This window comes from Pantherophis guttatus, chromosome 4 (genome assembly GCF_059756535.1).
Source record: "Pantherophis guttatus breed Tessera chromosome 4, ASM5975653v1, whole genome shotgun sequence".
Classification (NCBI taxonomy): Eukaryota; Metazoa; Chordata; class Lepidosauria; order Squamata; family Colubridae; genus Pantherophis; species Pantherophis guttatus.
The window spans coordinates 125840387-125856581 of record NC_142066.1 but is presented as its reverse complement, the minus strand read 5'-3'; the positions used below and the strand labels follow the sequence as shown (position 1 = coordinate 125856581).

At 35.6% G+C, this 16195-nt stretch overlaps 1 long non-coding RNA gene across 2 annotated transcripts; it reads left to right on the top strand.

Moving 5' to 3' along the window:
- The first annotated feature begins 3792 nt into the window (after nt 1-3792).
- On the top strand, nt 3793-15878 carry LOC148114342 (uncharacterized). 2 transcript variants are annotated; one of them, XR_015734046.1, is made up of 3 exons: nt 3793-3924; nt 4846-4913; nt 15798-15878. It is a non-coding gene; the product is annotated as an uncharacterized LOC148114342 (long non-coding RNA). The 2 variants fall into 2 exon arrangements; XR_015734045.1 differs by lacking the exon at nt 15798-15878 and adding an exon at nt 10825-10915.
- Nucleotides 15879-16195: the final 317 nt, after the last annotated feature.

The window sequence follows — 16195 nt, the reverse complement described above, 5'->3', positions numbered from 1 at the left end:
ACAAATTGGACAATTATTGAGAAAGAATATGTATCCAGATGTACTCTTTCTAGTTTTTGTGTCTCCTGCCCAATCAGCATCCGCATAGCAATTGAGTGTGGGTATTTTGAAAGAGTCTGGTTCTAAATATAGACAAAAATCCATGCTGTTTTTTAGATATCTGAGTACTTTCTTTACTGCTTCCCAATGGAAGGTCGTAGGTTTGCTTACTTGCCTTGATAATAAGTTGAGAGGCAATGCAATATCTGGTCTGGTCCAATTCGCGATGTATAGAAGAGAACCAATGATTGACCTGTACAATGTGTTATCTTTAAAATCAGGAAATGGATCGTTCATACTTTTTAGAAAGTCAGTTTGCATAGGAGTTTCACAGCCTTTAGTATTAATCATATTACATTTATGTAAAAGTTCAACAATTTTTTCTTTTTGTGATAGACAGAAGCCCTTTTCTGTTTTATATACTTATACCCCTAAATATTTATTTATTTTACCCAGAGACTTTAGTGAGAAATGTTTCTCTATTGCAATAGCAAATGCATTTCGTTTATCTATGTCCTTGCCAATATACAGAATATCATCTATGTAAATTAATACGTATTCTAGTGATTCATCCTCCTTTCTAATAAAGAAACAGCTATCTGCTGATGTTGCTGTAAATCCTATATCTTTGAGTACTTTGACTAAGCATTCATACCATCGTTTTCCCGATTGTTTTAAACCGTATAAACTTTTATTGAGCAACCATGTGTCATTTTTGTTAGTATCTTTACTGTGTGGTGCCCTTACATAAATTTCCTTGTCTAAATTTGCGTGTAAGTATGCGGTTTGTATGTCATATTGATAAACCTCTAGTTTTAGTATTGAAGCTATCACTAATGCTATTTTTACGCTTTCTATTCTTACAGTAGGAGAATAAGTATCGGTATAATCCTCAGGGTACTTCTGGGAGAATCCCTGGGCTACCAGTCTTGTTTTGTATAAGTTCTTTCCTCCTTCTAGTGTTTTGATTTTAAAAATCTACCTAGTACCTATGGGTGTTTTATTTTTTTGGCATGTCAGCAGGTATAAACACATTTAATTCTTTTAGACTGTTCATTTCTTTGGACATAGCTAATTCTCATTTAATTCTTTCTTCTTGTGATAGTTTCAATACGTCATCATAGTTGTTTGGTGTAATTGTGTTGGATTGTACATGCATTACATAATCTTTAAATTTATTTGGCAATTGTTTTCTGTTATTTCTAATTGGTCTATCTGGAATGCTGTTAATATCATGTAAGTGTTTTGCTTCTCTCTGAGTGAGTGAATCTATCTTGATTTTATTATAATCTTTTTTACATTTCCTTTTGTTATTTCTTTGATGTATGTATGAATCTTTTCCATTTTCTGATATATCGAGTTTATTGTGTTTTGTCTCTATATTTTTTCTTATCTTGTTAAGATGTATTTTGGACCAGTTTGCCTGTTCATGAAATACCGCAGTTCTGGTTACTATGAAGTTGTTATTACTATCTATGAATTTGTATCCTTTAGCACCTGGTTGATAACCCATGAACCTTAGTCTTCTAGATATTTTGTCTCCTTTACGTCTTAATTGTTTTGGAATATGTACATCAGCAGAGACTCCAAACACATGCAGATGTGCTATCTGTGGCTTCTTATTATAAATTATTTCATATGGAATCTTGTTTATGACACTAGACCAAAGCCGGTTAATTGTGTAATTAGAGTATATGAGCACTTCTGTCCAGAAATGTCTACCTATCCCTGCATCCTCCAAAACGCATCTAATCATGGTTTGTAGAGTAGAATTTTGTCGTTCTACAACACCATTTTGAAAGACTGAGAACAGACTTGAATTGAAGTGTAACATTCCCTTTGACCTAAGCCAATGTGTGAATTCTTTTGACATGAATTCTGAACCTCTGTCTGTCATAATTTGTTTTATCTGTATGTGATGTTGTGTCTCTACCATTTTATGGAATTCTTTGAATTTTTGAAATGTTTCACTTTTGTGCCTTAGGGTATGTACAAAGCCGTAACGACTGTAGTCGTCTACGATAGTAAGGAAGAATCGTTTTTTGTATTTTATTGATGGTGTTAATGGACCCACTAAATCCATATGTACTAAATTGAAAATATGACTGGTAGTTCTAGATGCCTTTTTTGGTATTGATTTTGTTTTTAGTTTTGAGCATTTACACACTGAACATTCCAAATAATTTTCACAATCATTTATTTTAACACCTTCTGCATGTTCAGTCATTTTTTGGACAACAGGAAAAGTGGCATGCCCCAATTTTCTGTGTAGCATATGGGCACAATCATAGTGTATAGGCTTTCCTATTAAGGGTTTCCTGGATGTGATATCATGTATTGATTTGTCTTTATTAATGTGTCTTGAGTTGATTTTGTCTTCCTTTACTACTATATCTGTGTCTTGCTCTATGTTTGTGTTTACACTGTGAGACTCATTATCATCTGTGCATAAGTAAGGTAAACCCCTTTTGATTACAATTCTGTCTATGATTTCTTTGTCTTTTTCTAATATAATTTTCCCTCCTTTGAATGTTATTTTTATGTCTGACTCCTTACTGAGTTTGATAGCGCTGAGTATGTTGTGAGGTATCATTGGTATTAATAGTACCCCCTCTATTCTCCCTATCCCTGGTAGATTTATATTCCCTTTTCCTGTTACTTGTACTTCATCTTGGTTGGCTACTTTTATTAAAAAAATTTCTTCAGTGAAGGATGATAGAAGCTCCTTATTATTGGTTGTATGATTGGTGGCTCCAGAATCAATGAGCCACATGTAGTCTGTCATGTTCTGATTCATTGTTTTTGTTTGTTTTTCTATCCCATATAATGATCTATGTTTATTATCCCTGGAGTCATCTCTACGTCTATTCATGTCTTTTGGACTTGGGGAACTCCTATGCCTGTACCTATCCCCTAAGTATTGTCTATCATCATATCTATTTCTGGGGTTGTATTTATAATTCTCTCTTTGAATTTTAGGGCCATCCCTCTTATAGTGTCCCCTGGACCCCAATTATAACACTCCATGGTGTTTTGTCTTTTGTTTTGAAATACCACTCTATTTATAGGCCTTTGTTCTCTAGTGTTATTACTACAACTTTTTCTCAATAACACTTTTCATAGTTTGGTCTGACAAAATTTCCCCCCTCATATGTAGCTCAGCTCTAGTTGCATTCAATGACAATAGATGTTCACTTATGGTGATACCAGACTTAACTCTAGCAGAAAAGAAATTTTTGGATATTCTTGTAGTTGTTGCTACACTTTCACTATGGAATAGTTTAAACATACTTTGTACAAGTTCAGATACAGTCAAATTATGTTTTACACTATGATATATAGTTGGTGAGATACTAGAAATTAATAGATAGAATGCTCTGTGGTGTAAATTGTCAATTTCTAGTGTCCATGGTTTTTTAGGTGGATTAGTAATAAAGAACAGTAAATTTTCTTTTAGAAAGACAACTTGAAGCTGTTGGATCCATTCCAATAAATTAATTCCATCCATCCTTAGCTTTGGAAAATCATTTGGCAAATTTTCTGTGTTGTTAGCTATGTTACTTACAGCAGACGTCTGTCCGTGGTGCTGAAGATGCTGGTAACAGCAAAAAGGCACAGGGATACTCGCAATTAGCTTGGGAGGTTCACTCTGATTCCACTTGCTTCTATATTCATCTAGTGACGTTTGCGCATGCACGAAGCTCATTTTGTTCCTGAAGGCTTCGGAGAAGGACCTCATTGTTGCAGCTCCCTCGTAGCGGTCTCCGTCAGATGGGCAGGCCTCAATTTCACTCCCGAGGGTCCACCATCGCGCTGAAGACACTCCTTCTGCCTCGATGTCGCTCGGATGCAGATTTCGGTCTCTCATGAACATTTGTGGTGTAGGTGAGTATTTACAGTTACCTCTGGGTTCTGGTATGCGCGGTTCTGGTAGTTGATAGGGGGTGGATTCTGAGATGTATTGAGGTGTTTTTATTTTTTCTTTAGGTTCTCTTTCTTTTGATTGGTTTGTTGTTTGTTCCTTTTTCTTTTCTTTAGATGATTTTTTAGACCCCTTAGATATGCTTAGTTCAGGTCCGAAAGCGGCGAAGAGGGTTTTCATAGCCTCTTCAATTTGCAATTCAGTGGGAAGGGTTTCTGATTTGGAATCTGATCCTTCAGACCAATTTTGTTCATTTTGAAATTTTTTATTGTAATAAATTTCCCGCGTCGTCCATTTTGGAATTTTGTTTCTCGATGGTGATTGGTCGTCCATTTTGTCGGGCTGATTTTTTAAAGATGGCCACCTTTCAAGTTTTTTTACAGGACCTTTAGTTTCAGTTAGAATGTCAGTTTGGAGTAGATCTTTTTCTGCTTCGTAGTTTGCTGTATTTTGTGTATTGTTATAATTTCCTCCCGCTGCTCCGTTATTTTTTATTATTTCTTGGAGGTCCACGGTGAGGTCTTCATCATCACGTTTTGATTTTATTAAATTCAGTATTTTCAGCCTTAGTCTATTATTTTTACTCCTATTCATTTTTTGTTTGTTTAGGCTATGAGTTGTTTCTTCATCTTCCATCATGTACTTTATATTTTTTCTTGTCGTTTTTCAGTTTGACGCTTTTTGAACAGAGATGGCTTTATCTCTGCTTCTTTTTCTTCGTTTGAAGAATTTATCTTTTATATGTCTACTTTCTTATTGAGCCATTAAACCATCCTTTTGCTACCAATTTGTCACTAATTTTGAAGATATGGCTCATTTAATAGACATAGGCTCATTATAATTAAATAAATTCATTTATTAATATATGTTACTTACTTTCACAGAATACATTCAGAAAGAGCAGTTATAACAGTTGGAGATGGTCTTATATACAGGATGGGTGGGGCTAACAGTAAGTATTGACCTATCATTGATTTAGAGAGAGGAGAATGTATATTAACCATTGCTTATCTTATGATATAGCTTTAGTTTATATAAAGCGAGGCATTTACACTTGACACTATTGTATCCATTCTTTTTCATCACTGCCTGGAATGATAGTATCACAATTAGACACTTGGAATCTGTGATGCCTTGTCTGTTACTGTGTCTTCTCACAGCAGTGGTTTTGTCTCATTAAGAAGCTAACTGGTTAATAGACAGAAGAAGAGAAGGGAAGAGAGGGAAGAGATGTTAGAACTGAAACCATTTGTATCTTTGTCAAAACAGCAGTGAGGAAAAAATGGCATAAAATTCTTTTTATGTTTTTCTTTAGATTCCAGCTTCCTCATAAAGCTTCTTTTATATATTTTTAGATTTTAGGTTCTGTTATTTAAAAGTTGAATACTGACTGATAGGCAATCATAGAAACAAAACTGAGGTGTTTCACGCTTCCTTCCAACTGTAATTTACCCCAGATTTTGTTAACACACAAGGTAGTTTAGGGCTGGTGTCAGATGATCCAGATCATAAGTTCTACAGAGTTTTTGGTGCCTTTTGAAAATCATTTGATTTATGCACTTACTAAGAAGAAATTATTCCTTATTTGAGATGATAAATTACTTGCATTAGTTCATGCTACTATACTCACTCCTTCCTACACAGGGAAGATTTACTGTGACATTGTTCTAAGGGTATGAAGTAAATATGATAAAATGTCCAGTCCTGCCAGTTAAATGCACAAAGATACAAATGTACTCTTTGCATCCCCAAAGACAGCTTCTGGTAATTACTTCCTCTTTTATTTTATTTTTATAATGCCATGTCTGCATTTAACATTAATCACAAGCAGTGGTAAGCAGGATTCACTGCACAAATTGCTGACAGAGAAACTCTGCCTTGAGAATAATTTGTCTTTTTACTTTCATTTGCACAATAGCCATTTAGAGAAAGTAGGGAAACAGGAAGTATGTAGGACTCCACTGCAGAAAAGCTTCTCTTTTTTTTTGCTAAGCGGGTGGGGGGATGGGGGAATGAAACATGACTAACACCATTGCAAATGTTTAAAAGGTAAGTATGTCTATGCATGTGTGTATGGATTTGAGTAATAGCATGAACAGATAAGGGAAGAAAAATGGGGTGGGGGGAGAATAATAAACATTAAGCTAAACCTGGCTACTACAATGAGATTTTAATATTATGTTTAAGTTTTACACAGAAATACCTACGCTGGAAATATAGCTTCTAATCTTAAAAAGCTTTTTATTCCCAAACTTCTGGTTAAGAATACAGTCCTATGTCTATTTGAAAAGGAAGTGCTATTTTAGAACTTGGTAAATCAAGGTAAAATTAGGCTATATTCTATATTTCAAACAAATATTCTATTTGTTTAATAGAATAAAATACGAAGGAAATGAACAATAACTGTACACTGTCAGACTACAGCCATGTCATAAACAAATATCTGAAAAAGAACTTAAACTCTTGATTTCTGATGAGAAATACCTTCTTTCACAGCAATAACTTGCTCTTTTGCCATTTAAACAAATGCAGGAACATAAAGTAATACTGAATTTTAAGTGTCCTTCACATATTTCTTTAGAACCATTGAGGCTCATCAGCTTGTCAAGTTCATTGCCCTATCTAGTTTTCCTGGCCTGCAAGAGGCAAAAGTCTGTCTTCTTATATTTATTTAGTTATTTATATGGCTGCCCATCTCACAGAAGATAATTCATTGTGCTCCTTATTTTATTTACTTAGATAATATATATTCATTTGAAATGAATGGGGTAGGCTCCAGTTTAAAACAATCATACAAATGCAGAACCTATATTTTAAAAAACCACACAAACCCCTAAAGATAAAACAAGAAATTAAAAATCATTCTCACAACCTTCCTTGATTTTGCTTGTCCCATACTCATTATGTTTCACATGCTGATGTTTGTTTGTCTTTGTGTGTGCCTGGGTGTCTGTGTGCCTGTGAGGTGTTAATTGTGTTTGTATGTAAGTACTTTGACCAGCCTCGCCCATCCCTTTGTACAAAAGCAGTTAGAATGATTATTTTTTAAAAAGGGCACTCTGTCAATATATATAGTTAAAAACTATAGGCTGTCACCTTCTTCTCTGATGTGGCAGTCACTATTTGTGGAAATTGTAATAGACAGATAATTCACCCTGTTGGGATCTTAAGATTTGTAGGCTTACCCAGTACTACATTTGCATAAGGTAACTTCTGGATGGGTTACCTTGTTAATACTTTTTGATTGGGTGAAGAAATCCTTATTTCAGCAACACCGTTTGCTTAGCTGTAAGCTTTTCAGTAAGTCATTACTATACCAGAACAGCTCAGCAAGTCTTGAATATCACAGTAACAATTAGAAATGTCACTGCACTTCATGCATATTAGTCCTAAAAATTAAATGGTTAACTTAGTGTGTTTAAAAGGGTTGACAATGAAGAGTTGCCTAGAATATCTTAATTAGCCCTTTGGGTTGCCATGCACTGCTGCCCACCTCAACCACCCAGGAAGAGAAACGTGAAATGCAATTGCCTTCAGGTTATCTGGATTTTCAAAATTTATTTTCTCTTTGTGAACACAAAACTGTTGGAAAGATAAATAAATTTAACTATCATGACTTATGGTTCCCTTATGAGTTACATCACAGAGTTGGGTTTCTTTTTTTTTTAACAGTATCATTTTACCTGCACACTATAGAAACAACTACTTCTAATTTTAGTCAGAGTTCTCAACTGGGAGCTTTGTCTCCTGATACTTTTAATCCAGTTTGATCAGTATTCACACTGATATTTCCCAAATGGTATTTATCAATTAATTAATACTATAGATGCAGTGACTTGTTTAATAAACTGTGAAAGAGGAAAAATCTATACATTTCCTCTCTCTCTCCCTCCCTCTCTCACACACATATTACATACAAACATACAGCCATAGTTATGAGCAGTAGAGCAATTTATCATGAACTGCAGTTGATGAAGTAACATTTTAATAAAAGTGGAAATTGTTTTACCCTTCCTATCTTCCCACTAGCTAATTTCAGATGAAAAACCAGCATGCTTTGATCAGAGGCAGACATTTCTTTGTCCAGTGAAAAGTCCACAATCACAACAAGAATGCGGATACTCATATTCCCCAGCAACTGGTATTAAGATAAGAGCAGGAGTGTATAGATGGTATTACACTCATGATTTGTTGGTTAATTTTTCATGAGTGGGTGCTCAGACAGTATGAAAAGAGAATGTTGTTACTAAATGATCCTTTGATCTGTTTCAATATTGCTTATTGTACAACTCATTATACAGCATTACACAGAGTTCAAAATACAGAGGAATTAGGGGTGTATATGCAGTATATAATCCTGCAACCCACATATAAAATGCTCAGATGTTGAGCAGGATATGTGGAGGGGAAGAACTGGGTAGAAAAGAAAGGTACTTTTTCTTCTGCATCTCTAAGATTTCACCTGGATTGCATATTACCTATAGAGAATCTGCTGCATAAGTCTATAATTAACACAACTGAATTCTTTGTAGAATGCTCTGGCCAATTGCATCCAGGGCTCTTTAGCAAGTTGATATCAGTTATCCACTCTTACAAATGATGAGATATATTTTTGTAAAATCAGGTCTAACATTGGCTAATGGAGTAATACTTTCTTTTGCTGTCAGCAAAGGCAATTATCTTCAAATGTCTCTTCCCAATTATTTTGACAAAGCTTAAAGCAAAGTATGGGCTACACTAAAGTTGATAAAAGCTTAAAATAGAGTTTGTCACTTTTTGGGCTGCAGGTAGGGAAGAAGATAATTTTTGAATGACCATTGATCCAACAATATTTCTGGGTGAAAGGTTCAAGCTTAGCCTATCCTGGTTAAATTATCTAGTTTCTTTTGCTATGGGGCACAGGAGGAGTATATTGTCTCACAGAAGGACATTCATCAGCGTGATATTTGCACTTGTGGTAGGATCATCTTTTCTACCACTTCTGGATTTTGTGCTGCCATTCATGCTTCATCCCTATCTATACAAGTGACCCTGTAACAATCCCACTCATCCTCTGTCATATAGTGACAGATATGATGTCAGATATGGTGCATTTCAGAAATCATATGGAAAAGTCCTCTGGAGCATGCAGCAGTGGTGGGTTGCCCCCGGTTCAGACTGGCTCACAAGAACCAGTAGTAAAACTGGTGGGAGGCCCGCCCGCTGCCCCAAATGTCATCATTGGCAATCTGTGCAAGTGCAAAAGCTTCACGCGTGCATGTGCGTGATCCCATTGCAAACTGGTAGTAAAGGTAAGTAGAACCCACCCCTGGCATGCAGGTTTATGAATATGAAACCAACACTTGCTAGCAGTGCTTTAAAGCAGCTGTGCCTTTTCCCAGAATTGCATAGCTTCCCACACATGGGGAAAAAGTAGCTCTGGGAAAGCCACTGGACATGCTTAAAGAGTTGCAAACATATATTAATTTGCACATTGCACCCTTGAAACACCTTTTGGAAGTTAATCAAAAACACCACATCCCTTTCCTATCTTGAAACAAACATTTTAGGGCTCCTCATCACTTTGCTCTGGGAGCAACAATTTGGAAACATGAGTGGCGATGTACATAGCAGCTCTAACATAAACCAAATGTATCCCCCACCCCCAGACCATGGTGCAATTGCAGAAGACAACCAGGTGAGCAGCAGATGAAAAATGCTGCTATTCTAAGGAAGTCTCTTTTAATTATCTTAACTTTTGTATTGTATGTATTTTAATTTTGGCTGTTCACCTCCCTGAGTCCCTTTGGGAAAAGGGCGGTATACAAATTAAATTAAATTAAAATAAATAAATAAAGTGCCAACAGCTGCTATGTGAGCACTCCTGTGTATTCTCAATTCTTTTTTGCATCCAAACCCCACACAGCTTATAATGTCTAATCTCTTTCCACTGACTTTAATGGTTTTTTATGTCCTGTAAAATAAACAATAGATGATGTAGCTAATAAACAAGTTGCCTTGTTGTAATGTCGGGCTTTACATGTTCTTTTTCTGGGGAAGGACAAAAAGAAATCCTTTGTTACAGTAAGAGATTTTTCCCATCAAAGTTTGGAGTCATAGGCACACAACATACCCAGAAACACCCACGTGAAACAATAAGACAGATAGTAATTTATCAGTGGAAAGAAGTTTTCTCTTAACTTGTAACCTTTTGAATTCTGGTCCAGATGTGGGATTCATTGCTTCTCTCCCTAGATTGGAGAAATTGGAAGAAAGACTTCTATTGCAGCCATCTCTGTGGAGTTCCTGAAGTGAAAGCAAACTGATACATGGCTGCCACTTTTAGATGTGTAGCTTATCTCTGGGGTATATTGATTACCTCATGAGGTGGATACCTCTATATTCCTAAACCCTGAGTCCAGAGCCTGGTGATTTATGTCAACACAGGTAATAGAAGTGAACATTAAGAGTGCAGAAGAGAAGCCACAACTGCGATAACTTATAAGACACACTATAAATGCCCTGAGAAACCAGAAAGAAAAGGAAGGGGGGAAGGCTCCAAGATCAGAACAATCGACCACTCTTCAAAGGATGATCTGCTGCAGTGTGGCAAGCATCAGAGCCATTCTAGTGACAGATGATGATAGAACCACCTTGTTTTGCCTTTCTAAATGAGTCTGCATCTGTGTCTTGTGAGCCAGCTGATTGATGGCAACACTACAAGCACATTGCCAAGGCAGAGCAATTCTGAGGAATTTTGAGGTCATGTGTCTTTGGGCCAGCCCGAGCTAGCAAGCCTCTTCTTTAATCTCAATGGAAAGCCATCCCCAGAGACTGGAACTTTGTTTAAATTAAATTGAAACATAAATCCCCTTGTTTTTCAGAACTGAATTGGAAGCATAACCCCTGCAAATTTACTGCTACCTTCTTGAAAACTGAAGCTTGGAAAACGAGAAGTATGTTTGCAGTTGCTAACACCTACTAGTGATGCACATTCTGACAATGATGGACTGGGATCATGAGTGAAATGGATCTGCCTTTGCTATGTCCAAACTTCTTAATTTTGGATTATATTTTTGTAGGTGGGATTTGGCAGAAATCAGTGGAGAGTTGGAAGAGGAAGAGATTTCCATTCTTAATTTGAACCCTGTTGCACATAAGCTTATATGCATATATATCTACACGTATATTTCAGCCATAGACCAGCATAATAAAATATCAAAATATTTATATTCTAATGTCTACAATTTCACTATGACTCTTGCAAAGTTCAAATTAAGCACTATCAGTAGTGAATTGTCATTGAATACCTAATGGCATTTCATATTAAAGTCATGTGAGATGATGGAATTTGTCTTAGAAGATGTTAAAAAAGTAATGGGCAGTAGAGATAAAGCAGAACTGCTTAATTTATACTTTGCATCTATCTTCACACAAAAAGAAAACATTACTCAACTTACTAAAAACAGAACCATAAATGATAGGTTAGGAATGCAAATTAAAATATGTAAAACTAAGGTAAGAGAATCCCTGTCAGTTCTAGATGGATTCAAATCACCAGGTCCTGATGGACGGCATCCCAGAGTTCTGACGGAACTGGGAGACATGATTGCAGAACAATTGGAACATATCTTTCAAAGTTCTTGAATCACCAGGGAACTACCCAAGAACTGGAAAAGAGCTGATATGGTCCCCAACTTCAAAAAAGGAAAAATAACAGATCAATAAAATTACAGACCAATCAGTTTGATATCAATACCTGGAAAGATCTTGGAAAAGATAATCAAGCAACAAATCTGGGAACATATAGAAGCAAACAAGATTCTAACCAGAAGCCAGCATGGATTCATAAAAAACAGATAATGCCAAACAAATCTTATTTCAATCTTTAACAAAGTGACCAAATTAGTAGATCAGTTAAATCCTGTGGATATAGTATACTTAGATTTCAGTAAAGCATATTTAGATTTCAATAAAGCATTTGTTAAAATAGACCACAACGTACTTCTTGGCAAGCTAGTAAAATGTAGAATAGACAGCACCACCACCAGGCGGGTTTGTAACTGGCTAACCAATCATATGCAACATGTAGTCAGCAAATTGGCTACAAGTGACCATGATATTCTTATTTTCTGGAGAATAATTACTCAAAGACTACTTATCAACAGTTCTTATCACATTGGAGAAAACTATCAAGTTATCTTAGTACTAGTCCCTACATTTTTTAATACTTCACTAGTAACACAAGGAAATTTTGAGAAAATTGGATAGGGAATAATAGAACAAAATCTAAGGAGCAAATGCAAAGATCTTAATTCAAGAAAAATCAAGACTGCTACAGAGTGGGACAGACCTGACTTAGCTATTGCATGCCTATAGAGGACGTTGGAATTGTGATAGCTAAAAGACTAATATGAATCAGCACTTTAATCTGGCTGCCCAAAAAAAAAAAAAAAAAAGTGGAGGGGGGAGAAAAAGATATTTTACCCAGGTTGACTTATTTACATTTTAAGAAAAAAATGAAGTAAACTGGAACTCATTCATGAGAGGAGAGCCAACATGGTCAGCAAACTAGAATATAGACCTTTGACAAGAGATTGAAAGAACTGTTCATGTCAACTTTGCGAACAGAAGGTTGAGCAACATGATAATATTTCTAAAGTATCTGACAGGTTGTCAAACAGAATAAGTCTGATATCTATTCTTTTTAGACCCAAAGCTTATAAGGTTATAAATGCACTAAAATTTTAAGAAGGCAGGTTTCAGGTGAACATCAGGAAAAAATTTCTAAGAGTGATTTATAATCACTCTTATATAACCAGTTGTCCAGGGAAGTGCTGAGTTCTTTGTCACCAGATATATCATACAAAGGCCAGACAGCCACCTAAACTGTCAGGAATATTTTAAATTACATAGATTCTTAAAATAAGCAGTAGATTGTTATCAACAGCCTGTATGATTCTTCCAACTCTATGACTTCATGAAATAGAACAGCTTGCACACCATCAGCCATATGCTTATATATACTGGTATATATATATTCCTGCCATACATACATATACATATATGCATATACATGTACATGTACATGTACACACACACACACACACACATATTTGGGAGATCAGAACCATCTAGGTTTATTCACACAGTTTGCACATAGATTTACCACTTTTGAAGTAGGGAGCTAATTAAAGTATCTTTGTTGCAGAGTCCATTTAAAATAATATGTATGTGTTTCAGAGTTCATATACATCAAAAAAAAAAAAGTAGTAAAGGCTTTCAGATCAGAAACAGCTATTATTTCCTGACAAGCTTAAATCTCAGCATTTTTTTTGCTAGAAATCACACACCATAATAGATCATTCATACAACTTAAATCATGTCTAGCAATAATGCTGACCTGTCCAGTAATTTGGACAGGTCAGTGAATATGATGCTATTTCTGAAACATAACATGCTTGCTCCTTAACATTCTTTAATTTGTCCTTTCTTTATGAATCTTGTATACCATCAGCAAATTATACTAGGCCCCTGTGCTGATTTCATTTTAAGAAATACCACAATTAATTCAATTTAGCACAGCAGCAAACCTCCAAAGCCTTATTGTGCAGTTATTTATGTTTGCTAAAACCATGTGCATGCAAGGGAGGGCTATCTGCCCTGTATTCTTTGCTAAGAATAAAGAGCATTTCCATATTGTCAGCTAATTTATAAAGAAGTATTTACAAAGTGAAATTTTAACAGCTATCAGAGGACAGAAACAAAAGAGGGAGAGAGTAATTCTGTTGTACAAAAGGCCACCAGTTTCAATTTTCTCTCGGCAGAAGCTGATTTATTCAGTATTCGTTGATTGAATTTATTTATAATTACCCTATGCTGAATAAATCAAACATAACAGAAAAGCAGTTTATCTCCATGTACTAATTACACATGCAGAGGCAAAGAGATGCTGAAAGATTAAAGGGAGAACTGATTGGCATGCATTAATGATTGGGGGTGACTCTTTTATTACCTCTGCACCATATTCATATAATCAAATAATAGGGTCGCTGCCATGAAAGAGGAGAGCAAGCTGTACTTAAACGGTTCCCAAAACGATGGCAAGAGAAATGGTACAGTGTTCTTAGTTGCCAGACAAAGACAAGAACAATAAAAACACACAGAATGTTATCTGGAATTCCTTGTTTGCCACTGTTAGTCCATAGTACGCATTAAGGACCCTACTTAAGAAATTAACTTATCAGAGAGTGAAGGAAAGATTTTATTTTTAAAACTTGCCAGTTCCAATTTGTTTAGGCAATTGAGAAAACAGCAGGCCTTTCTTTTGTGGTAAGATTTTACATTTTTCAAAAGGACTTATCTTTGGTGTTGGAGGCAAGTGTTTTGACATGAGACGTTTCTTTATTATGCAAACCACTGAATAAGGCCCATTGCAATTTGCTGGGGAGTTTTTGTGGTTCTATCAGGTGGTACCAAAACATTTTGATTTCCACTTTACCAGTATTTATCTCTGTGGGAAAAATGTTATTATTTCAAAATCCCCAAGGAATTTGGGCTTGTATGTGCTAATTATTGTTACCACTTTTCTGAAGCTTATCAGAATGCATGTCTTAAAAGTTTTCTGGGGGGAAAATGTGACTATAAAGGAAAGTGAAATAGGAAATAAATGGGAGAGGAAAACATTTACAGAAAGGAAATTAAAAAATACTGAGCACCCCCAGAATTTACTACAATGATGTCACATCAGAAATCTCATGTATTTTTCTTAGTAAGGAAGAGTCAAAATAAGGATCAATAGGCAAGGCCCACCAAGAAAGTGGTATTTTGGGGTATTAAGTCAGAATGGAAAAGGAAAACTAAATGGAGGTGGATTGCTCTCAACCAACAAAAACCCTATTCATTTTTATTGTAGCGATTAGAATGTATAGTATGATTATCATAAAAGCAATCCTAACCCTTCACAGGTCTCAACTCTGGTTTTATTAAAAGGTGAGTATACATACATGTAATGTTGGAGTTTGGCATCATAGGCACAAATAGTCGATGCTCTAGGGTCATGGAAAATCCAATATACAAATATCTCTGTGCATATGAAGTGACCACATGCAATCCTTGATATGTTTTTTTTTTCTCCATGAGCTAGGATTCAACACATCTGAAGAGCATGAGGGTTGGGAAAGAGGACTTAAAATTACATGATTATTTTATTTTTTTTTGGATGGTTTTGTTATCCACAGGAAGACTATGTTTATACCATAGTACCAAATGAAATGAATGCATTTCAATTTTATTTGTTTATGTAGAAAGTATCCTTAAAACTTCTAAGTGAAACAGTTCTAATGCCATTGGTTGTATAATATGACCCAAATATTGTATTTTGGTCAGGATGTTGTTCAATATCCTTGTCCTCTATTAGCCATTGAATCCATTCACAATCAACAATATGTAGAATTAATGCTAATATGTAATTTGATGCATCTTCTAGTATAAGGTGAGTATAAAAAGCATGTGAGAACCTTTGAGAAATATATTCCTCTACAGAAATAAACTACCTTTTTAAAATATTTGTGGTTTCCAAAGAGGTTGTAGAAGTTGATATTGTTTCAAACTGAAACAATTGAAACTGTAAAATTCAGACATCATTTTTTTCTCCCTGTAATTGGCAATAAGGAGGTGATTAAGTAAAACTTACTGTGGAGATTAATCATTTCAAAAAGATGAAAGGTCAAATGAAATAAGCTTTCTTTTTAATCATAGAGAACAAAGCAAACTTCATTGTATTTATGTACTGTCAAGTTTATGTAATCCTGCATTAATCTATGCATCTTTTCACAATCTTTTCCATGCTTTCCAGAATAAGAGCCATGGTGGCACAGTGGTTAGAATGCAATATTGCAGCCTAACTCAATGCTCATTGCCAGGAGTTTGATTCTAGCCAACTCAAGGTTGACTCAGCTTCCATTGTTCCAAGGTAGGTAAAATGAGGACGAGATTGTTGGGGGCAATATGTTGAATCTGTAAATCGCTTAGAGAGTGCTGTAAAGCACTGTGAAGTGGTATATAAGTCTATGTGTCGCTCCTCCTCCCATAATACATTTGGTCACCTCCCTGGTTAAAATCCTGTGAAATAAGAAACAGAAGGGAAGACATCAAACAGTCCTTGATGTCCTCTGCACATCAAGTGCAGAGAGACAGATCCCTTCATGGCAGAAGGACTGACACTGAGTAGACAACCAGACAACTGTATTCCTT